The sequence below is a fragment of the Scomber japonicus genome, chromosome 3 (assembly GCF_027409825.1).
Source record: "Scomber japonicus isolate fScoJap1 chromosome 3, fScoJap1.pri, whole genome shotgun sequence".
Lineage (NCBI taxonomy): Eukaryota > Metazoa > Chordata > Actinopteri > Scombriformes > Scombridae > Scomber > Scomber japonicus.
The window spans coordinates 13,013,215-13,039,720 of record NC_070580.1 but is presented as its reverse complement, the minus strand read 5'-3'; the positions used below and the strand labels follow the sequence as shown (position 1 = coordinate 13,039,720).

General features: G+C 41.1%; 1 protein-coding gene across 1 annotated transcript in view; it reads left to right on the top strand.

The window, feature by feature from the left end:
* The window catches only part of celf4 (CUGBP, Elav-like family member 4), a 95,653-nt gene that overhangs the window by 21,767 nt on the left and 47,380 nt on the right, over positions 1 to 26,506 (top strand). The window lies entirely within an intron of this gene.

Below are 26,506 nucleotides of genomic sequence, written 5' to 3'. Positions count from 1 at the left end.
TGTGTGTATGTGTGTAAGAGAGAGAAAGAGATAGACAGAAAGGGATGAAAAGCTGGTGGGCGAGTGGATGTAGGCTATTTGTACATTTATGTACACGCTCTGCATTAAGGTCCCGGACTGGCAACAACATGAGGGTGCATCATGAATGTACATCACGACAGCACATCTTCACAACAGATGTTCACATGCTGTGGATGTTACCACTCACATGTACGATGCAGCTGGAAGCAACGCGTGTCTTGTTTTAATGCTCAGCTCTTATTCATGCATGATAGAACAAGAGATTTTTGACACTGTCAAAGAGAAAAGAAGTAGACATTCAATTGCTAGCATGTGTATGTTTGTATGAGGGATTATAGACAGTGTGTGCATTTTCTTTAGGGTATACATGATTTTATGGTTATTTATGTGTGTGTGAGTGAAAATGCCTCTTTAATGTATTTCGGTTAGTATGTGCTTTAGCGTGCATGCACCTGACAACACATGCATCCATGCTTGTTTGTGTATGTGCACTTGCACACGCGTGAGCCGCATTTATGTGCAAGCACGCGCCCGCATGTGTGCATATGTGCGCGTTCGGAAGTTTTGATGCGTCTCTGTCAGGCCTGGCTCGGTTTGCTCTGTTCGTTTTTAATGACGCCTCCAGGGAAGCTGACAGTCGCCGTGTTGAGCGCATAGCCTTTGATGTGAGTGATTATGACATCACAGACGTGCAGCCGAGAAGAGCGGAGGAGTGGGGATCCGTGCTCTCAGTTTTTTTCACTTCCCAGTGGCATATTATTCAGAAAGAAAGAGGGAGGGAGAGACAGAGACACACAGAGAGAGAGGAGGAGAGATTAAATATTTGGCCAAAACCAGAATGCGATTTTGTGTTCACACAAAATGTGCTGCGATTGATGTTTTTGCCTTTGTTGGACCAGAATATATGGGCACAATAACAACCTTTTTTAAGGATTCTGTCTTCACATCTTTAAACGAGCCTGTATTTAGCTTCACACACTACATAGTAATGCATCAACAGCAAATACATTTAATCAGTCACTTGCAATCAACATTGTTTTAGAAGTAAATGCTAATTAGCAATGTCTTTGCCAGCAGAGGACAGTCTCAGGTTTTGCATTTGATCGATGTTGAGCATTAAGTAAACAAAGGTAATGCCACAGGACAGACCTAGATGCTCAACAAACCCTGAAACAGAGCATTCAGAGAGACAGACCAGGAGACTGTCTTTTGTTGCTGGTAGAGGTAAAGCCTGCAAAACAGAATAAATGAGTTCATTAGAAATAGAGCGAGGACTTGGCCCTGGGAAAGGCAGTGGGACGTTTTATGGCGCACGACTACACCCATGGTTTTTTTTTCACCTAGCCTCTTCTCTGCCTCCTTCCATCCTCTATCAATGCCCCACTCACAGGCCAACACAACCAAAACCCTGCAAATGAAATCCCTTTTTTTCCCCCCTTAAAGCTTCTTTCCCCTTCACTTCATGTCCTGATGCGCTTTTTATCGTCAAAAGTTGCTCCCCAACCCTTACATTTAAAATGTTTTCTGCCGTCTTTTTTCTTTCGCTGCCAGGTGAGCCAAGAGAAGAGGGGATTTGGCTTCCTAGTGGAAATGCCCTGTAAGCCTGGCTGTAGGCTGTTGGTGTAGCTCAGACAAGGTACTAAGGGCTGCCTTGTGTTTATGTGCGTGCGTGCGTGCGTGCGTGCGTGCGTGCGTGCGTGCGTGCGTGCGTGCGTGCATGCGTAACTCAGTGGGTGCAGTGCCAGGAGAGACTTTGGGTAAACAAGTGGCAAGCAAAAACACTGACTGTTAAAGTGACACTGACATTGAACTGCTCCTGATAGATGACAAATTGTTTCCCCATCCCTCATCCCATTATATTGCCAGAAACTACAGGTACACGGGATTATGCAGATGGAACATTTTCTGCTAACGTAATTAAAGCAACTCTACTGACACTGAACAGTGTTACTGTTTTAGGGCATTTGAGACATTCATCCCAATCCAAGTTCCTCAATAGTCTCTGCCAATCAGATCAGATATCAACTATATTATTTTTTCCAATATAATACATCTGCACACTGCATATTTCACATACATTTAGCCTGCATTTGAATTTTAAAAGCAATGTGACAGCAGGAAAGCTCTGCACTAAGAAAATATAACCAGCATCGTACTGTATGTTCTGCCTACGTGATCTGATCTGCAGAGAGTAGTGTCTGTATGGATGGGTTGTGGCAGTAATCTTTGTAAAGGATTTGGACAGCTTCTTTTCATCTACAGCATGAATAAAATACTGAAGGACATGAGTGCAGTTTTCAACCAACAGCAGCATTTTATGGCAAACCTGAAAAAGACATTAAACTATACAAGCAATGTGGCCTTGAAGGACAGTAGGTCTTTTAGGTGTCTGTCTTTGCCTATGCCTGGAACACGAATAAATACAAATCTGAGAAAGAGTATGGTAAAGGTACAAGTTATTAGCACAGAAAGTGTTGTGTTTACTTATTTTTGGAACATGGATAAATGGAGGCGGTATTGGAGATACGAGTGGCAAGAGACAGGCCAAAAATTGGGTGCGTCCCAAACACTGGGCCCTGGCTGCCATATTTGTGATCCTGCACTCCAGTTTCAAACTCATACTACAGCAAGAGGCATTAAAAAGCCTCTATTGATTTTGGCAAACGTCCTCACGAGTGGGAGGATGTGTTTTTGTGCATGTACGTGTGTGTGTTTGTGTGGGTCACAGGGTGGAGTTGCAGAGCTAGAGCAAGTCCAGTGTGTGTACAAACCACAGGGTACAAATACCCACTAGCAAAAATCTTTCTCACACATATAAATACTCACACATGCAAAAACAAAAAATTCAAAATAAAACAAAACTAGCATCAACTCAAACACACTGTCAGATACATACAGTATAGGTCTCACACTTCCATATACCCCCACACAATGCATAATGTGTGGGTGCATATGCGTGCATTCATGAATACTTGTGTAGGCAACATGTTTCAAGCTAGAAAAATAATGCATAGACACACACACACCGAGGCATGCACAGGTACAATACATACTGCTGATACCCACAACACATGCACTCACACTCCAAACCTTCTCTTCTCTTGTAACAGGAATACAACACTCCTCGTAAACACTTTCATTCAACAACATGATACTCTGATACTCATAGGAAGAGAGGTAGATGGAGAGAAATGAGGAGAAAGTAAAAGAGAGAGGGAGTGAGAGAGAGAGAAATACAGCGTCGATTGACTCACACTGTAATAGTGAGCCAGATGAGAAAATATAGAACACTGTGAATCAATGCGTCATTTCAGAGCACTTTCTCACACACACACACACACACACAAACACACACGCACACACACATACACACAAACGCACACACTCACACACATACACCCAGAGTTTTCAGCCCAGGGGCAAACAAACAACAGAAAAGACAGGAAAGCAAATGAATAGCAGGAGGGAGGAAAGAGGAAGGGGTTGATGAAGGCAAGTTGGAGAGAGTGGGTGGATGGAGCGAGTGGGAGGAGAGGTATAGTCGAGGTGCCTCCATACCAGCTGATTTGTGTCTGTTTCTTTTTTTCAACCCCTCCCCCCCCTGTCCCCCCCCCTCTCACCCCACCTTCTCTCAGTTGAGATAATGCCAGGGCAAGAAATCCATGGCATTGATTGGCTCCTGCGACCTAGTTTCATGGCAGCTTTTTCTCAATAAGTCGCCCTCATTGGTCGATAACTGCCAGGCTCCCCAGGTAAAGTGGGTGAAGGGGTTGGAGAGGGGTTTCAGTGGTGCTCAGTTATGATTAGTTTCCCCTAAGCGTGCACGAGTACAGTAGTTCACTCCTTCTTGTAGATTTAGATTAGTGGTGCAGTGTGCAGGAGCCATAGCTGCACGTCCACATGAATAATGCCGCAGGCCCTGGAGCTAAAACACCCCCTCTCTCTCCCCAAGCCATCACCTCATCAACTATCCTAATCACCCTTATCCAAAAGAAAACCATTTGCCACATAACGCGCTCCAATTAATGAATCCACAGTCATTGACAGAACGCTGGAGTGATATGAGCAACATTTTCAGTAAAAGCAAAATGCTTTTCTCTTTACTCCAGCAAAATTCCCCATTATCCCTGTCCATTGGGACATGTGTACGGTGTCTGTTCCACAAATGAATACTTTTCAGCATTAATGCTTATGATAATTTAAAATAACCCACATTCACCTCTTTTATATACTGTCTAAAGAAATGGATTGAACTGTCTGAACAATTCAAAACACCTCTGGTAAGTGCCATTATTGAGTGATCCAAATGTTTTTGTAGTCTCTCTAAAAGCTTGTCCCCACTTCAGATATTTTAGAGGTGCCATAGCTCTTTTCAACTTCTCAATCTATTGCTGGCTCAAGCTATTGTCACAGTCTGAAATCAACTTGTCCTTTCCTTGAGTTCGTATTGATCCATAAAAGCATAGCCTTACAGCACACCAATGAGTCTTCATCCTCAACAGCCCGCTCCACTGAGCATTTACAAGTGTTAATGTCACATCTGGCACTTTAGGATTCGTCTGTGTATTCACCAGAATTGAAAGTAACAAAAAAAGACCTTTCATTCATTTCCAGTCACAGTTGATAAGCTCTCACTGTTAAGAAAACTTGACACAAAATCCTGACTGGTGTCCACATTATTGTTCAAGTGCTGAGAAATCAAACGTCCGATTCTGCCGTGATTTGGGTTGCTCCATAAACCCAAGAAGCCCTGCACTTCCTTACTGATATAAACCCAGCAGTGCTATGACCGGCACTGAGGAGAGGACAGAATCATGGGGCTGCTGCGGCACAAGCTATTTCTCAAAAAAAGAAAATCTTTAATAGCATCCGAACCAGTGTGTGCCCGGCTTCAGCTCTGGCCGTGCGTATAGTTCATAGACTTAGGTATTTCCCTAAGCTGGTTGTGATAGTCATTCTGGCATTGTCATAGTTTTACCGCCTGCTGCTGCCGCTGGATTGAGTTCTCCCGACTCCAGCTGCTTTGAAATATCCTGCCAGTTCAGGGATTTTTTTCCTGAATACTTGTGTGTCACACTGCTATATCTCCTTGTCTCTTTGGTGCTCTTAAGCCCCCACACATGCAGTACAGCATGTCTTTCCACAACAGTAAGTGCAGTGTTGTCTGATGTCTTTATAGTAGCCTGTTCAGTTAATTTACCGTGCACATTAAATGTTGAAGAGCAGAGAACAGATAACTGAAAACAGTAAAACCCAATAAATCAGTCACACCTTCAATATAATTTATCTATTAGAGTGGTGTTTTACTGATTGTTGGAGTATATTATGGTCCATACAGGATACCTTCTCTTTTTGTTGTGCATTAGTGTGATGTTTGTCACTCAGAGAAGGACATGGTGGATTCTTTGAGGCACCACAGAAATGTGTTCATTCAGCGATTACTTTTTTCCCTAAGGCTTTACAGCAACATGTGCACCAGCATGCCGCATCAACAGGCATATACTGTACAGTTGTTTACTTATACACAAACAGGTTATTGTAAACTCATAGATCTAATGAGCAACTTATTTCACCTTACAATAAGAAAGACCAGCAAATCAGCAGGAGTCATTGTAACAAAAAAACAAACAGTATCTAGTGTCCAAACTGGAGCAAAGCTTTTAAGTGAGGCAGTGCACAGCCTGAATCTGGCAGGTCATAAGCCTGCAATAAAAATTCAAATGAGTCTCCCCAACAGACAATACAAAAGAAGAAAGGCTTTCTGAAATTAGTGTTTGTAATAAATTCAGAGTAAAGTTCCATTGTTTGGTGATAATCTCATCATAGTTCAGTCATGTTCTTCTGTTGCTTTTATTCACAGCGTATAGAGGCATATACTTTGTTAGATCACATACAGCTTGCACCCCTGTCCACTTACTTGTTTGCTTTTAGTATGTGTTTTTTCTTGTTTGGGCTATAAGACACTTAGTTGTATTTAATGCTAATATGATACTTCAGTGCAGGGTTTCCCAATTAGTTTCCCTCAAGGCTCAAGCTGTGTCATGCATGCCAAGCCAAGGACCACAACATCCAAGCAGGTATTTATTATTATCACCGTTGGTCGTAGTAGAAGAAGTAGTAGTAGTAGTAGTAGTAGTAGTAGTAGTAGTAGTAGTAGTAGTAGTAGTAGTAGTAGTTGTGGTGGTGGTGGTGGTGGTGTTGGTGTGGTGGTGATGTTGCCAGTAATAATTTAGACCTGGGAGTCCCAAAGCCTGTGTTGAGAGTCACAGAAGAAATAAAACGCACTCTTGAAACAAAATAAGTCCATAACCAGCATTTAATTATTTACACGCACACATGCACACACACACACACACACACACACACACACTGAGAGAGACAGGAAGACAAACAGGAACAGACAGAGAGAGATTTTCAGTTTGTCATTTTTAAAAATAAATGAGGTTAAATAACACAATAACACATTATTATTAGTTTGACACCTTTAAAATGTGTGCTTACTGTATAATACCAGGTTATAAATACCAAACAGTATTATTTGATTTTCTTGAAAATAATATAATTTGCTTTTATTTTTGTACTATTTTAATTTCTTTTTATATTATCAATTGTTGTATTAAATTTTACCAATTAGTTTGCTGTTGTTTTGGTAGTGCTGACTTTTCCATTGTTTCTCTTCTCTCATTTTATCTGTTTCTTCTTTTTAATTAAGCTCTGTAACATTTGAAGTATGAAAAGTGCTGAGCAAATGAAATCATTAGTATTATCGTTCTTGTAATTATTATTATACCACAATATCATGGACAAAACGACAAAAAATAAATGGATGTTCACTCATCAATCAGTGAGAGAAGAGAGGGTGACATGATGAGGTGACTCTTCTGATGTCAGATTCTATATTCTGTTATAGCAATGCTGAGGGTAGCTGGCATTACAACTGGCAGCATGCAGAGTGTTGAAGTGCCACTTTAGATCATCTGCTTTGCAGATAGCTACAGTCTGCATGCATATCACATCGGTTTAGAATTGACATGATCCAGTAAAAATAAAAATAAACTGATCAGTCCAGTCAGACTTGAACTGACAGTTTTCCTGGTGGACTTTTTGCTTTTTCATACAGGCCATATTGTTCTTGGTTTAGGACAGTTGCTGTTATCTGTGACTCACTGGTACAAATTCACTTAGATAACAGGAAGGTTAGGTGGTTAGTGACACTGTTTAGTCAATGACCATAGAGAGTGCACAGTCGGTGGTACAGTAGGTCAAGTGTACAGTGTGGGATGAGGTCAGAATAAAGTAGAACAATGTGAGCTTTTTTATATGCTGTGCACTTTATTTCATATGTTATTATGACAGGTGTGTTCATGTGAGGACCAATAGGTTGGTGTGGGCCAGACATTTGGTTCTTTTAGGCTAAACCTGGCCCGCAGGCCACCGGTTTGGGTTTGGTACTTTAAAGAATAGAATGTGTCCCACTTTGGGGCAGCAGTTTGTGACACTTTCCTGTTTCAACATGACAATGCCCCTGTGCACAAACCAGGTGCATAAATAAGTTTCCACAGTTTGGTGTGATAGAAGTTGACTAGTCAACCCCATCCAATATGGGTTTAAACATAGACTAGGAGCCAGGCCTTATTGCCTAAAAACATTGGTTGAGTTCACCAATGCTCTTGTGGCTGAATAAGAATAAATTCCAGGAGGATTGGAGGCTCTTAGAGCAGGTCCATGGCTTTGGTTTGATATATTGATTGATTGATTTGTTTCCTGCATCACATTGTGCACAGCCCATATGAGTTTAAGCTGTCACTATCTTCTAACCAAAGTGCCTGTCAGATGGTTGAACAGCACTCATGGTAGAACAGCTTCTGAACCTCCTACTCTTTACATTTTTCTGACATTGGAATTGGTGAGGCTGTCTACACCAATCTTTGTTACTTTTTGAAAACAACACACTGCAATTCATGAAGTCATAAGTAAAGATGAGAACATTCAAAAACAGAATCGTTTCAAGGGACCTTTTTTTTTTTTTTTTTACAGATATTTTGTTTATTGTTTGATGTTGTTTGACAATCTGCCATGGGTGTAATGTCCATACACTTTTGTCCATACGGTGTGGTTTTGGTTAAAAACCTTTATGGAGTGACACATGAATGGTACCATAATAGTAACAAGGATCATTACAAGCTGCCTACACACCATCTTTTGTCATATAAAGTCTGAATGCTTCCATTATCATTGGGCTCTAGGCCTGATGTTACAACCTCCCATTGCCAAGTGGATTTAGAGCAGATTGTACAAATGACAAAAAATCATCTGTCTGGAGGCAACAGTTCACTTTAGTCCAGTAATCCTACTAATTTCAGACGTGGTGCATGCTACCCGCTAGGCCAATAGATTGATGATCCATATGTGAAATTACACACCTTTAACCAAGCCATATTGCAGTGCATGCAATGTCATAGTAGGGACCCAGAAGAGAGTTTATTTCATTTTAATCTCATCTACAGAGCAAAGTTTTGAGAATTGGCTGGGAATCCCTAATGTCAATATTTTAAAATAAGAATTTAGCTAAATTCCCCATTATCACGTTCCACTGGGACATGTTGTACAGATAAATACTTTTCCATATTAACATTTATGATCATTTCAAATAACCTTTATTCTCCTCTTTTATTGAATTTTTCACAAATCGAGGCTGACGGATGCAGTAAGTCAGAGTCCTCAGCCAACAGTACTAAAAAGTATGATACTCTCTCTCTAAAGGAATGGATTGAACTGTCTGAACAATTCAAAACACCTCTGGTAAGTGCCATTATTGGGTGATCCGAATGTTTTTGTAGTCTCTCTAAAAGCTTGTCCCCACTTCAGAAATTTTAGAGGTGCCATAGCTCTTTTCAACTTCTCAATCTATTGCTGGCTCAAGCTATTGTCACAGTCTGAAATCAACTTGTCCTTTCCTTGAGTTCGTATTGATCCATAAAAGCATAGCCTTACAGCACACCAATGAGTCTTCATCCTCAACAGCCCGCTCCACTGAGCATTTACAAGTGTTAATGTCACATCTGGCACTTTAAGATTCGTCTGTGTATTCACCAGAATTGAAAGTAACAAAAAAAGACCTTTCATTCATTTCCAGGCACAGTTGATAAGCTCTCACTGTTAAGAAAACTTGACACGAAATCCTGACTGGTGTCCACATTATTGTTCAAGTGCTGAGAAATCAACCGTCCGATTCTGCCGTGATTTGGGTTGCTCCATAAACCCAAGAAGCCCTGAACTTCCTTACTGATATAAACCCAGCAGTGCTATGACCGGCACTGAGGAGAGGACAGAATCATGGGGCTGCTGCGGCACAAGCTATTTCTCAAAAAAAGAAAATTTTTAATAGCATCCGAACCAGTGTGTGCCCGGCTTCAGCTCTGGCCGTGCGTATAGTTCATAGACTTAGGTATTTCCCTAAGCTGGTTGTGATAGTCATTCTGGCATTGTCATAGTTTTACCGCCTGCTGCTGCCGCTGGATTGAGTTCTCCCGACTCCAGCTGCTTTGAAATATCCTGCCAGTTCAGGGATTTTTTTCCTGAATACTTGTGTGTCACACTGCTATATCTCCTTGTCTCTTTGGTGCTCTTAAGCCCCCACACATGCAGTACAGCATGTCTTTCCACAACAGTAAGTGCAGTGTTGTCTGATGTCTTTATAGTAGCCTGTTCAGTTAATTTACCGTGCACATTAAATGTTGAAGAACAGAGAACAGATAACTGAAAACAATAAAATCCAATAAATCAGTCACATCTACAATATAATTTATCTATTAGAGTGGTGTTTTATTGATCGTTGGAGAACATTATAGTCCATATGGTATACCTTCTCTTTTTGTCGTGCATTAGTGCAATGTTTCTCACTCAGAGAAGGACATGGCGGAGGCTTTGAGACACCACGGAAAAATGTTCAGTGATTTCATTTGTTCCTCAGGCTTTACAGAGCTCTTGCAGCTTTTATCGTGTAGCATGAAACCCACCATGTGATGCAGTCTATACTTTTATTTCATTATATTAGCCTGATTAAGTTATAGTTTTAGTTACAACTTTGATCTTAATGAGATATCTAAGAATGGAGCTTGCATTGGTGTAAAATTAAAGATCAATGAAGATTGTTCACTATAAGCCTTTTTTTCTTAAGAGTAACATAATTGAATTAGAAGTCCCTTTAATATACTTTATTGAAGGAATTAATATTAGGTATCATATGTTTTCCAAAACTGTTTTACAAACTTTTACAATAAAACTCTTCTACTTTGTCAAAATTGATGTTATAAGGTACTTTTTTACTGTAGATACAATGTTGTTTCTGTGGTGAGATGCCCAAGTAAAATGCTACTTTTGTGTCATGCTGGATAACAAATAAATTATTTCACAATGACTCTAGAGAAAAAAAATCACAGGCCCAGTTTGAACAAGGGCTTTTATAATGAGAACAACTAAAAGAAAGATTATTGTGTCAGTTCAAAGCAAAGGGCAATTATCATGCAATGCTTGCATTGCTGTTTTCTCTGTCTTCTTTCATCATAGCCCTGATGGTAGAGACTACTCAAGGAATTTATAACTGATTACTAAAGACCTAACAGTGTAGCAAATTGGAAACATATGGGGAATGATTACAGGACACCGTAAGAAGAAGCAGGTTAGGTATAAAAACAGTAGCCATTGATTTGTAGCTGGCATTGACTACACTGAACGTTTTTAAAACTATGAGCCATTGGTAAGGCATGCTGCAATATTAATGGTGTTTTTCCACTCACAAAAGTTCTTATAAAGCACAAGCTTACCCCACAGTTTTCACAAAGGGGTTTTATTCTTCTGTAAATCCCATTCTCATGCTCAGTGGTAATGTGCCAAACCTATTTTATTCTGTGACCTTCACCACCTCCACTGTAGCCGCTGGAATATATAATACAGCAATTTCAATTTCTTCGTTTGGCCATATCAACTGATGTGTTCGACAGAGTGGGAAGTGGTGCTTGGAAATCTTATTCCAGACCCCGCTGTAGCAGCTGGCGAGCTGGTGGCCGGCAGATGTGATAATGACACAACGCACCAGCTGAGGCAGGATAGCAGGCCACGACTCAGGCAGCTTTTAATAATTGATGGCAACCAAGGCCCCGGATTGGCCAGTAATTGCATTACAGGTCACTTCTCAATAGCAATTTGTGAAAGTTGTGGTGATGTGTGCCGGGCGGCGATCAATAGGCACTGTCCAGAGATGCAGTCTCTCTCTCTCTCTCTCTCTCTCTCTCTCTCTCTCTCTCTCTCTCTCTCTCTCTCTCTCTCTCTCTCTCCCTCATGCTTTCACTCTTTCTGCTTGTATGAAGGCATGAACTCTGGTGGAAACATTTCCTTTAATGTCCTGCACAGCAACAACACTGTGGGGATTTTTTCCCTATCTGTGATCAAAATACCAGCTTCAATTTAAGATCTTAGTGACTGCGAGCACCTGCTATACACATTAACCTCCTCAACACCACTTTTCAGAGTATAAAGTATCCTAGAATCCTGATACTACTTATATGTGTAATGACGCCATTTTTTAAAAGCATAACATGTCCTTAAAGGCCAACTCCTCAGAATTTTAACACATAAACATCACTTTACAACTCATGGGGACACTCACTTACCAAGTTGTGTTCTCTGTCGCTCTTGATAGTCAGACAGAATTAGCATTTTTTGACTTCATCATTCATTATGTATTCATCATCTTCATTTTAACCATTTTCTGTTTGGTAGGGGTGGTGATTTTTCCCAAACCAGTCACTAGTACACACATGTCTCATCAATATTGTCGTTAATGGACACAGAGGCTGAAATGGCACTACAACAACCTGTATAGCTGTGTCAGTCTCATCCGTGCTTGTTCTCATTTTTGTTCAAAATGGATTCTGGCTCTGGCACAGGAAGATGACATTCCCATTCTTAATCATGAAGGATTGAGAGATTGGCCTTCAACTGTATGAATCTCTGAAAAAGTCAAAGAGAGCTATGACTCTGGGGGAGCTTTGTCATGTCTGAGAGAATAACCCCTCGTGATGTCAGCTGGGTTATTTCAGCTGCAATCGAGACAGGCTGCATTGAAAATTGAGGTTGTATAATTTGAAAAAGATGCAAGTTTACCAAGTAGGGAGTGTGTAATGAAAAGACGCTAATATGTGGAATTTAGGATCTATGCAGCAGTAGGGAATTAAAATTCATAGCCTCTACTTCATTGATTTTGAACATTACTTGCAATACTAAATTTCTAGTCTAACCTTTTAAAAATTTAAATTTATGTCTTGCCTGCTGATAAGACATGTAGTGACAACACCATGAGGTGTAAGAGGTTAAAATAACAGTTCAAATTCAGCCTCATCACAATGCACAGAGCCATTTAGTTTCCACTGTAGTACAGACTGAGCCCTGTGCCCCCTCTGGCTCCCTGGCAGTACTCATTCTCATGGAAGTTATTTACTGTTCTAGCAAAGGACTCCCTCCCCCCATCTCACACACACACACACACACACACACACACACACACACACACACACACACACACACACAAACACACTTTCCACTTTCTGCCTCTTTTTTCTTGCTCCCATTGTTAATATCTCACCCACTTTGACAAACTATCACTGTGTCATCTCGCTGCATCTGGTGTTCATTCTTTTTCTCTCTGTCTGTCTGTCCGTCTCTCTTTCTCTGTCTCCCTTGTCTCTTCTGGCCTCCTCCGGTCCCCTCTGCTGTGGCATGGAGAGGAGGAGAGGAGAGAAGAGTGGAGGAGACAGTAGATTTTGCATGCTCTAAATACAGCCTCTACGTGTGGGGTGCTGTCATCAAAGAGAGAGAGGGGACAGGGAATGGTTCAGTTCTTTTGTGATAGTGTGTGTGAGTGTGTGTGTGTGTGTGTGTGTGAGTGTGTGTGTGTGTGTGTGTCTGTGTGTGTGTGTATGTGTGTGAGTGTGAGTGTGAGTGTAACTGTTTGTGTATGTGACCAAGTGTGCATTAATTCTAGCAAACATCAAAGATGCTCCCTCATCCATCTCTCTGTCTTTCCTCTCATCCTCTTTCTCCCTCTCTCCCACCCTCTGTCACTCACTCTAATCCTCCTTTTAGCATCATTTTGTCCGCATGCCTTTTTTTTGTTTTGTTTTCGTCGTTATGTTCTGCCTTTGCTGGCCTGTCTGTTTTGCTGTGTCTCACCTCTCTTGCATGTGCTTGGCGGGGTGTGACAGCATTGAGAAGTCACCAAAGAGGTAAATGATGATAGGCCATCCATCATGCTTTATGGACTCTGTATGGTGCTGCCGTTGAGAGTGGTTGCACTGTGCAGTAACTCAGAACACTCTGTCCCTCCATATAACCTGGCAGGGGCTCTGCCACTCGCCTTGCTTCTGCTGGGTGAGTGTTTATGTGTGTGAGACACAGGAAGAGCATTGGTCTGACTCACCCATTTAAGTGTTTCTTTGTGTGTGTGTGTGTGTGTGTGTGAGTGTGAGTGTGAGTGTGAGTGTGAGTGTGAGTGTGTGTGTGTGTGTGTGTGTGTGTGTGTGTGTGTGTGTGTGTGTGTGTGTGTGTGTTGGGGGTGCAGAGAGAGTGTTTGTCCACACTGCCAGATTGTGTGCAATGCACTTTCATTATGGCCTGATATGCCACTGCTGGGAGCATCAATTCTGACCAGCACACGTAACATGTTCTGTGTGTGTGTGTGTGTGTGTGTGTGTGTGAGAGAGAGAGAGAGAGAGAAAGAGAGAGACACACAAAAGAGTTCTGTGTGCATGTGTATTGCTTTCGTGAGAAGTGACCCTGGAAAATAGTTTGCCTTACTGTATGTCTCTTCATTTTCTACTCAATGTAAGAGAGTGGTGCCATTTACTTCTTAAAATATAATTTTCTTCTCTCTGTAAAGGCCATGAAATCTCTTTCTAACAGGACTACATTGTAAAGGTGTGTTCAGACAGAATGCAAAGTGTTTTTTAGTGGTGGCCTGATTATAATAAAGTCAATACAAAGACACAAGTAGAAGCACATATTCCTGGGGTGGCACAAATTGAGGTGAAAATACATCCACATGAGTTTCAACATGGTGGTGTCCTGATAGCCAAGTGGTTAAGATGTATATACCATAGTCAACATTCTCACTTTCTCTGTTTATATCTGCAGCTTCATTGAAAACTGACACTACAGCGCTAGGATTCACAGCTACTTTCCACAGATAATGTAAGCACTTAAGTTGATAGCTACAGCTTATTTGAGTGGATAAAACTAAGTGTAAATTTGCCTTGTGTTCAGTTTGAAATAGTGAAAAAAATGTTTGTCTGTTCAGCTGAAGCAAATATGAGGCTAGCAGCAATTAGCTAAAAGTTAGCCAAAGTTAGCCTAATCACGTGCATATCTTCCGAAATTACAGATTAGTACAAAATTCCATTTCCAGGACAAAACACTAGTTATAAACCTACATGTAACTATCCTGGTAGACTTGATTCGACTAAGTCAGCCTGATGAAGCCTCATATTAGTTTCAGCTAAACTTAAGGATGCATTTTTGCAGAGGAGGACCATGGGTTTTGTTCACCATCTCTTCACAACAAGTATGGACAAGAAGAATGATGACAGTAATTAATAAGCCTTTACATATGGCGTGTGAGTGAAGATCGACTTGAAAGAATCCAATCCAGTCCTTTATAGTGCTGTAAAGTTATTTACGCAACAACAACTGTACCAGCTGGAATCTAAAATCTTAACCTCTCAATCTCTTGCAGCACTTTCTTCCTACCTTTTCCTCTTTCTATCTGTCTGTGCTCTCTCTGCATCCTGCATAACCCCCTCCCCGTCGTGGGCCCTTTCACACTTTTCTTTTGTCACCTTTCCACATGGAAGAACAATTGCTCTGACAGAGTTCACTCTGTCTGTCTGTTTCTCTCTCTCTCTCTCTCTCTCTCTCTCTCTCTCTCTCTCTCTCTCACTCTCTCTCCCTCTCTCTCTGCCCTCCTCTCCCGCACTTCCTCTCCTCACTAGATCCAGAGGGAATCACACTGTCTGAACCAAATGTGCCACAAACTTGTCAGATGATGTTTGTTTTCCACCCTCTCTGTGTACCTCTTTTTCAGTGTGTGTGTGTGTGTGTGTGTGTGTGTGTGTGTGTGTGTGTGTGTGTGTGTGTGTGTTTTTCAACTCGGTCTACATATTTGACAAAGTACTGTGACATGCGCCGCACTCGCACGTCAACAGAATGAAAATTTGCAGCGTCATTATTGAAATAGAAATATGCCGAGGGAGGGGAAAGAGCGGCGGCCAGACTGAGTCACAAGGTTTGTGTGATAATAAGGTTTGCATGTAGACAGCTTGTTAGCATACTCGTGAAGACTATAAGTAAACAACCTTTCTACAGAGACTCCCCAGAAACTTTGAATAAAGGATATTTTGCTGAAAACCAAAGGAGTTAAAAGGGACTGAACAGCTGCGTTCTTGCCACCAAGAACTGAAACGGAACTCCACAGAGAAACAAACAACACACTCCAGCTCCATTTGACTAAGGACATTATTTACTTGCTGAAATAACTGGTACTGGCTTTAGACTGGGTTAAAGACAGCTTCATTATGTATCATGTTTCACTTTACTTAGTGAAGTGTCACTGAGGCCACCTCCAAGGACCCTGATTCCTGTGGATTTGATGGAAGTCAGAAGGGCTGGATTTGTGTCTGTGAAAGTAAAATTGAGTGACCTAGATAATGCCTTGTCATCAAGTCTGGGTCTCATACTTTTGACTCCCAGTCAAGCTACTTAGCACAGTTCAGCTTCAAGTTCAGATTCTTAGTTATCGCTCCTGTTTGTCTTCATTTGAGTTACTTGGTTTCGATGACATGGTGTCATATGAAACTAAATATTGGATGGACGGAGAACTTAGCCTCCCAAAGGCAGTAAAACCAAGGGCTCCTATCTTTTAAAAGTAATTTCAGACAGCTGATCAATGGTGGACAGGACAAAAGGATAGAAAGGAGAGCAGGGCAAAAGAAACCAGACAAGGAGGACAGTTAGAAGGGAAAGTACGCTGAGGAGCATTGTAACTCACCTCTGGCAATCCCACACTGTAAGTACACCTCTAAAACTCATCCAAAACTTTGGCAAGACGTGGCACCTGCACCAGCATCCTTTATGAATGTCACACCCTGTGAGAGGAAAATGATTACGTTGCAAAGAAGACAGGGGGGCGGAACAGGAGGGGGTGGGAGAAAGAGAGAGAAGAAAAATCACTTTGATGGATTATGCCCCTCGTGGGACAACCTTGTAACGTTTTTGGACAGGATTCTAACTCGTCCAGATTCTCTGTTACAGCAATGATTCTCTTTTTTCTTCCATCTCCTTTTGTCATCCCAGACGTGCACTGGCTGTGACAACTGCGCCAGCGCTGATACCTAATGATACCGCTTGCAGGAACTAATTACTACCAGTGATTAAGAGAGGAGACGTGGCTTCTACCACACATGCTGTCTTTGCGTGGGGGAGCTTTTTAATTGCCTTTGCCAAGTAAATGATGGCCAAAGATGCATGGACCCAGGCTTCTTAATGGAGTTTTAGTGCTTGGTGGCAAAGAGCGAAGACTTCAGGGCCATTGGCACTCCCTGCACACAGATGGTGCCGCCTGTTCACGACCAGCGCCTGTTGTTGATCGGTGCATTAAGGGCACCTGTGAAATTAAACAGACAAATGAATTCCCCACCGGCTGCAAAACAGAATATTAGCATTTTATGAAAGATGGCGAAACTGAGGCATGCATTAACTGCTTTTAATACTAAAGGGCAAAACATTTTGAGGTAGTTAGTCAGAGGTTTGGGCCTGTAAAAGTTACTCAAAGAAGCAAAGATAAGGCTGTAGTAGTGGTGTAGTCTCAGCTTAATGTTGAAGATGTGGTGCTTGTGCAGTTTTGTTAGCCCTTAAGCACATCTAGACCTAATTAACAATCATGTTCCACAGCAAGGTTGTCTTTGGCAAGGATCCAGTCCAACCAATAATTCATTTACGGAAGAGTAACACATCTTCCTGGGCAGTAAAGGACTTAAAAGTTCAACATGGCTCTTGCAGGAGCACTTAGTGGTAAGCTACCTACTGTATATTTTTTCTTTTAATGGTTACCGTGAATAGATCTCTCTGCACACTAATAATTAAAATGTCTGCTTCCTCACCTCAGTACATTTTTAAATTCTATTCTCTAAGATTCCTATTTATCTTTTAATTGATTCTGGGGACACCTTTGGTAGTGGGAAGACATTGCTTTTGTGTTTTTGCACTGCATTTTCCATGGGACCCTCAGACACTGTGTTGCCAGCACGTCGTAGTGACAGCAACTCCCTGTAATCCCACACAACATGAAATTAACTACAGACACTGGTATAACAACGACAAATAAAGGCAGAGGTAAGATGGTGTCTAAAGGTCCAAATGCACTGAAAGCGCCTCACGTGGTTTTAACGTTCACCTAAAGCATTATGTAGCGCATTGACGTCCCTACTCAGACCTTGTTTGGATTTTGGAGCATCAAGTGAGAACCTGGCACCCAAAGTTGTTTTTTTCTGCAGCCAAAAGAGAGACAGAGCAGGTGAGCTGAGAGCATCAACCAGTGAGAAAGAGGGAGGCAGCATGGTGGTGGTCAAGTGAGGAGAGGAAGCAGCGGTAGAGTGAATGAGAGAAATAAAATGTTATTATTAGGAATAGCAGAGCAGGTGGGCCCAAATACAGACACCAAAAGCAAAATGCAGGGCTGAAGAAAAAGTTCTTTATTCTTGGATGTGCTGGCAAAATCCAAAAAGCTGGCTGAGCAAAAAAAAATAAAACAAATTTGTGAGCAGGTGATGTTAAAAAAGAGGAAGAGGAGAAAGAAAATTAATACTTTAATGATGTCTTTATGAGGAGCATTAACTGTTGCTGTGTGTTGCTCCAGAATAACGTCAGAGTCGCATTAAATGTGACCTGACTGTTCAGATTGTTGTCATATTAAAAAAAAATCCAATATATATCCGATTCAGTACCAGATTTGAAAGTGGCCTGAATCGGATTTGGAAATGTTAGATTTAATGTGACTTGTGCTGTTCACATTGTCAGAAATAAATCAGATATGGGTCACATTGGAGTGAACAAATCGGATTCAGGTCACTTTTAACTGCGGTGTGAACATAGCCTAAAATACAAAGTGAACTGATGAGGCAATGGAGAACAGGTGACTGGACAAGGGAGCAGGCAAGCAGCTGATAGGCTGGGGGAAACACTGGGAGCAGGGAAGGGCTGACAGGACTGATAAGGAGCAGGTGTATAAAAAACACAGCAGGGCCGGGCTAACAAGCTTGATGCAGGGAGGGTGGAGGGAAAAAAGGCTGGAGAGGAGTAACATAAAAAACACAGAAAAGCAGAGCAAATTGAAAACTTAAAACCCAGAGAACACAATAAAACACACCATACATTAAAGTGTCCAAAAAACAACAACAAGATAAACCCAAGTACACCACTCCATAGGCTAACCAATAATGCAATGGTCACAACCCAAATTGTATAAACAAAGAAAACCAAATGATCAAAATGACTGGACAACAGATGTATAACACAGGAAACCAAGACAACAAAAACTCTTCTTTCTTTTGTTTGTATGTTTATTTCAAACATGTAAATAAACAAAAACAAAACAAGAATGAACATATAAAGCAATCACTTGATAAACGATTTCTTATAACCATGAATAAACAAAATAAATAAATATTCCTTATCCAAAAAGCACAAAAAATGTTCTAAAGCACAAATAACCGTAAAACACTCAACAGATGGTTTTCTGTGGAAACAGACCCTTTCTTAATTTCATTTTCCTCCTCCGCGTTTCTCCTTTACATTCATTTGTTACATCCCACTAACGCAGCAGTACATAGAAGAGGACAAATCTGTGTTGGTTCTGTGGTCTTGGCATTTCAAATCGGATGCCTGCAGTGTGCCGTAGGAATATCAAACGATGTGCGTCAATTATTGCTTTCAGTGCTTTTGCACCTTAAGAGCGACCATCTCTACTCAGACAGACATATCTACACTGTATTAATACATCAAACATAATGACATGATAACGATAAACATGTTACAGATGACACAAATATTTATCCAAAAATATCATATTGGCTAAAACCATCTGCTGTTTAGTAAGTTTGCCATTGGACTTACTGTACATTAGTACTTAGCAATACATCTTAACAACTGCATCTCAATCTAGGCACTCATCCAAAATAATAATATAAGTCGATATGGACTGCAGCTAAACAACAGGTCAGTCAGTCCAAGAGGAAAATATCTGCATCACTCAGTCGCCATCACCAGCATTTTTTCCTTTCATCTGGAAAATGCAATGTTGATTTTGATTCTTCCATCAACTCAAAGACAGCTTCTATTCAAAGAACATCGTAGGAGGTAACAAACCAGCAGGAGAGTACCAAAATTCTAACATGTTAGACTTTTTTTTGAGGTGCCTGTGGGGTCCCAGACACAACATTGCTATTCTTCAGTTATAGTGATTGTGAAACCACCTGAAAATTAAGACTTATCTTTGTATCTTCATTTACCAGAGTATACAATTTCCCAAAACCCAATCATTTACCCTCCATGAGACATTCTGTTTACATACAGGGAACCTGGTAGCTAGTTCTCTTTGAAAGATAGACAGACCATATTGTCCTCTGTGACACCCAAGAACAGGTCCACAATCTTTTTTTCTTTTTTTTGTATTTGTTTTTTTTACTTTTCTGTTTCTTCTCAGAACACAAGACCACCAGCATCACATATAGCGCCTCCGTAGCCATCATTGACATGTCCTACTCCCCAACGACCCATGAACTCTCATCTCGTGAATGATAATTGGATGGGGTTATACTTACCATTGTCCCATCCAAGGCATGGCAATCATTTTTGACTAGGTCCAAATCCACAAAAGGATTGCACGTTTATGTAAAGCACCCAAAAAGGGTGAAATGCACAGCAAACTGCACTACCAAAAAATTGTCTTCAGATGGCTGGGGGTAACTAGCCTGGCTAACACCAGACCACATCTCAATCTCATGTGACATTGAGGTAGGGTCTGGTGAGGAGCCGTTCATTTCCTCGTATTTAAGGCGGGAACAACGAATGTCGATCAAATGCTTCTGTACACTACTGGACAAACTTACAACCAATCATCTCAACGATAGGCGATGACGTATTCAGAGCCTGTAGGGAGCAGTGCAAACACATCCTTTTTATGAAGGACATCATGTAGCGCAAGTTTTTGTTCTATTTTCAAAGTGAACTTGCCTTCCAATTAATTTAGCACACAATCTATTGCTGCTTCGAATGGTTGCTGCACCTCCATGGCCGCCATGCTGGATGTAAATAGAATCGCTCTGTGGTCTTCATCGCCTTGAGCCCACCTCCCCGTTCAGTGATTGGTTCCCTACCTCAGGCGAAAATGTTGTCTTGGTGGCCATGCTAACTTTCTGAGCAAAGTAGAATCTCACTCGAATGAGAGCTTGGGTTTACCCAGGCTAGGTGGTAACTGCATGTATACTCACTCCTCACTGTCTCTCTCTGTCTCACTCCCTCTCATCAAATCTTCAAGCTTGTGAGGCTTGAATGATATTGAATTGATATTGAAAGATATTAAGGGCAAAATCTACCGTCAGCCATGAGGGGATCAAGTGGGGTTGGGGGCTTATTTAAAAATAAAAATAAAAGCAATGACAGAGCTCAGGATTCCTCCATAGAAAAAGGGGCTGCTTTATTACAAACAATTTCACCATATAAACCTGGAAACTGTGTGTACCAGCTGACCTGTGGATGTGTAGTAGAACACTGAACATTAATTACCCTCACATCCTGACTGATCCAGTGATAATGGAGTTTCCACTGATGTGCCATGTGCGTAAATACGCACAGCCTCTTTCACAGTTTAGAGACATACTTCTCCTTTCAGCTGCTGTGTGATGCTGCAGCCAGCTGTGACACTCAGCCAGATGTGGGCAACAAACAGAACATCAAAATCCTGGATACATTCAGTGACACCTGAACAGCATTATAGTAAGATTCAGACATTAATTTAGCAGACTAATGTCTGACTCACATTAATAGCTGTATTTTGACATTTCAGTAGATCATGTTGTAGATGTGCAGTTTTCATTATGGACCAATCTATGTGCTGAAATGTGGACAAGAGAGCGAAACATTGGAAAAAGCTCCACTCTGTGGGTCTGTTTGTCCATATCATTAGTGCAAAATCTTTGGTGAATAGAATCTTAAAATAGTGTAGATTGCCGGTGCAGATGCTGCACATTTGTTAGCGATGTTAGCTTACCCAATCTATTCTTTGTGGATGTGGTCCTAATCGGACACAGTGACCATCGTACAAGACAACAATATTGCATAGTCGTAGTCTGATCCTGGCTTTAAGCATGCTTGCCTACCTATAATGTTTTTCTATACTTTAATTGTAAGGTTCCTCTGCTCCTACAAACTACACAGTTGCTATTTTATTATGCCATCACTTAGTGTACACCAGAGGATCTTTTTTCTACCAAGAAGCAGCTACCCACTCGAAATAGGTGATTGTAAAATGTTACAAATGCTGTCTGACAATGAGCTGCAGTTAAAAACTATAGCTATTTCAGCATTCTATTAGCATACCGAATAAATAACGTGAGCTACAATGAGGGAGGATGGGTAACATAGATCATTCACAGATGTATTTTCTTCATCTCTGCTCAAATGTGCTTAGTAAGCAAATGGGAAAACAGAATTGATGATGGGGGACCAAATGTTTTTTGGTTCGTTTTTCCTTCCTTTTTTGAATATCCGCTTCTCATTTTCTATAATCAGTCACAGGTTTAGCACATCTTGGGGGTGGACAACTGTGCATTATGCTTACTTTTCCACATTCTGTTCTTCTATACAAAATATTTTTTGGAGTTACTGGCAGAACTTCTGAAATTCTTTCATTGTGAGCTGTGTGCAGGCAGTAGTACTGGTGAATCAATAGTAATTTAAAAGTTATAGCTGGATATGTGCGCATACTGGACAGTGTGAGCAGGGTATGACTGTGGTGTGTTTACTCAATGAGTGCTGAGTCAACAATAATGACACAGCATTTCTTTTCTTTCTTGTTCTCCCTCCACCCTCACTGTCTCTTTCTCCCTCTCAGTGGGATTTCTCTGTTATGTTTCTTCTCTTGATCTCATTACATCATGACTTAAGGGCTGTATTCATTAAAGTTTAAAAGTACAATGCACTCCCAAAGTCACTTGCAACAAATAAAGCAGACCCTGTTATTCTGTCCCAGGCTCTTTGCTTCACCCATCTCTGTGTCTTTACCTCTACTTGTCTTCTCGTTTTTCTGTGCCATGCTGAGGACCTGGAAGTGCATGTTCCTTTCATTTTCTCTGTTCTCTGCCTCTTTTTCACCAATGAGGCAGGCCACTGAGTAAAATCTGCCAACACACAAAGCAGCATTAAGCTGCAGTGCTTTCAACAGAGCCCAGATGTTAAGACTAGCAGTTGACTCTTGACGACAATGTTCCTGTTCTTTAATTAAACTTTTCAACATTGTTTTTTTTCACTCATCTTGGCTGCAATGAGAACATCTTTGTGTATGTGGAAAGACATGTTTTGGCTTTTGATTGTTATTTTGCTTTTTTTTCTATCCTTAGTCTTGGCAAAGAATCTTTTTCCCCTCGAATGACAGAAGTTGACTCATCAACTGTGCTGGGTTTTAGACGATAAACTTACGTAACATGGTCCTGGGAGCAAAAAGATGTTAAATAAATCTCTTTAAATGGAGGCTGACAGAGAATCTGGCTGTGAGCGCTCATACACCTCCTCCTGCATTGCTGAAACATTCAGCTTTATTTGTCAGATTCTTTCAGAACTATGTGATTATGTCTGTTTTCTGTTGTAAAGAGGAAAAATATCATTCTTATGCGACTACTGCTAAAATCCTTGTGTGGATACAACAAAAGCACTCAGTTTTTCTTTGATTCCATAACTGTCATAGTTTTAAAGTACAGTATGTCTTAGTTAGCATTAACAACTGTCTGGCAACTGATATTCCTCTAATTAAATTCAGAGACTATTTGGCCTGCATGTTATTTATTTCCCTCCAACTTTTTTAGTCTGCATCAAAACTGAGAGAACACTGTCCAATTATGTGCCATCAACTGTCAGCGTTTGGAGAACAAATAGACACATGTATGCAGTTATTAATCATAGGATGTCATCTTTGGGCAACACAAAATGCTTATGGTGATGAATTATTGATATGATCCTGGAGACAACAGTTGCGCTCTAATTGCATGTCATCATTACCAGGTTGAAACCAGTCCCCATGTCCCCTTAATGTGATTACACATTCATAATTGTGGTGTTATTAGCCTAGTTTATTATTCACAACAGCAAAGCCCACTAATTGGCACAGGTCTGCAGCATGTTGACACTCTTTCTCTTGATTAAAGGTATGTTTTAGCATTATATTTTACATTTTTTATTTATGAATACATGACTGTATTCTAGCTGCTTGCCGTAGGGGCTGAATACTTAAATATGTTGTCTCTTAAAAATTACAGGAGAGTGGAAGAAAATTAGGTTGGCGCTTGAACACCACAGGACATATTCGTATTTTTGCCCTGTTTGCATGGTGACTTTAGTCAGTTGGTTGGTCCATTAATTATGTTGGGACATGACAACGGTGTGATGAAAAGTAATCACTGTAATTCTGCTGTAGATATTCACACTCACTGGTGCTTTTGGTGACCATTTGAGCACCATTGTTAGGCCAAAATCTCCTCCAGTACAAGAAAAATATCAAAAGCCATTAAACTTGCTGAAAACATATCAGCTTTACACACAAGATACTGTATACCATACTGCACACAAAATGCTCAGACGGGATGAAACAGCCCCAATGGCCTTTCATGTACCACCATCCTCATTATAAATTTACCCTTTTAACACCACTTCTGGAGAGGCATATGACATGAATCACAACACCCACTGTTTTCTATGTAAGCCCACACAGTTATGTCTCAAAACTCCAAAAAAGAAGCAGTTTTATCATATTAGGTCCCTGTATTGGTACATCCTAGCAACCGTACCGTGAACCTCTCTTCTGTCAGTATGATGTGTCCGGCGAATCAGCTGATACAGTCCCCCCTTGCACGACCGGCCACTTTAAAATAGCAACTCATCACTATGTTCTTTGTTCGATTTAACACATTCATACTGTGGGGTGTAATGAGCACTAGATCTATGGTGCTAGCCAAGCTTTAGATTGCAGCCTTGTTTCCCTCTCACTTGCTGTTGTGAAATGAGGACGCAGATATATTATTTCTAGGAGCCATTTTCACTACTTTGGTTTCCCAGGCGCTGGTACTCGGTAGTCTCCTGGGAGCCTCTTTGCTATTATTTTCATATATTATAGTAATCCCATTCCCCTCGCTCATCCTCGGTCTTTAATTTCTTTTTTTCTCCATCAGGCCTCACTCTTTTTTCTACTGAAGATGTCCTCATCTTCAGCTCTCTTACCTCACTCCAAGCCCCCTCTAGCTACTCCCTCTATCTCTCTCTTTTTTTCTCTGGCTCACTAACCATCCACCCTTCCACCCTCCTCGCCATATCTCCCCACCTTTCCTCTCACTCCCCCCACATCCCCCCTCTCTCACACTCCATCACCAGCTTCTTATCTGCCTCTCTCTCTGCATTTGCATCACCCTGACTTTTCCCTCTCCCTCCGTCTAACTCTTTGCCAACACGAACTCACTTTCTTCTCTCTCTCTCAATCTGGCTCTCTCTCTCTCTATCTATCTCTCTCTCTCTCTCTCTCTTTCTCTCTATCTCTCTCTCTCTTGCTCTCTCTCTCCTCAGTCAGTGTGGGTCTCTCTCTCTGCGCCCCTCTGAGGCATGTTTAATTAAGCGTAGGGCTATGTGTCAGAGAGAGAGGGAGAGAGGGGGAGAACTAATGCTATCTAGAGCACCAGGCTAGACTAGGCAGGGTCTCCTCCTCCTCTCCTCCTATTTTGTCTTCTCCTCCTCCGCCTCCCCCTCTTCCTTTGGCCTGGGCCAACCATAATTACCCTGCTCATTAGCAGAGGGAAGAGGTAGGGGAGAGAGGAGGAGAGCCAACAGGGGAGTGAAGGAGGACAAGAGGAGAGGAACAAAGGAGCAGGAGAGGACAGGTGAGAAGGTAGAACGAACATCTACTCAAAGCTCGTGTAGGGCGTGTGGAGGAATGGACGACAGGGGTATTGTCGGGTGGGTGAAGTCAGAGGATGCAAACTTAAGGGGCTTTTTAGAGTAATTAGTAGCCTGATTAGAAGGGGCAGGAGCATCACCCCTCCCAGAGAAAAACTGTTGAAGAAAACTGGAAGAGCTGGAGTGCCTATACTATAACAATACATTTGTATGTGCATGATGTACTCTGTATATCACATGGTCCGTCGGAGCAGTGGTTGTGTGCATCATCAGGAATTGATGATACATGTCTGCAAGATACAATTGAGCACATGAACAGTTGTAGCAGTAAATAATAATACAGTACAAGTTTTTAGCTACTGCGTGTTGTACAAAATAGAGAGCCAAAGTCCTAATATCATATCCAGACCAGCCTCTGTTCCACTATCTTCTTTAAACTCTGTGTATATCTGTGATTCAGCATTTCTTTCATCTATTCTTCTGCAGAATATAAGTGTGTTTCTGGGGTTTACTATTCATATTCTAAGACAATATGACATCTACTATACCATTTGCTGTTATGAATTGTAATCTCTGCTGTCTAAAAACCACTACACTGTTCTGTCTTCTCTGTACTGCTGTTATCACAGACATGCCTGAACTAACTGACCCATGGACTCATCTCATTTGTTCAGCCAAGACATGTAGACTGGGACAGTCTAGGGTTTATGTGAAATAGTGTTCCTTAAAGGCCACTCCAAGCTGAAATATTAAAGATCCCCTGCTGACATGTTTTAAGATAAAATACTCTGCATTGAATTACAATCTATCTGATATGTTTTTTCCTCAAAAATTAAAAATTATCTATACTTATGTTGCAGGTACCGGCTGGTACCATGGAAAACAGCTTAAATTCTGTTAAACAGAAGAAATAATTTGAGACAGGGCACTTCACGTCTGTTTCCTTAGTCTCGCTCAGCAGAAAGAGAGAGAGAGTTTATTTACAAACACTATACAATATAAACCCCTCTTCACACATATTCAATACATCTTTCATTCATCACTGTTTCACATGGCCAAAATACAAGTTCAACATTTCCACTTTGTAGTTTTACTACATCACTACACAGCATATTTGCTGTTTTTACTGTCTTGGTTTAATTACCATTGATAATACAACCATTTCAGTCTATTCACTGAATTATTAATTAAACTGATTTCACAAACCAGAGTTAAGTAACTATTG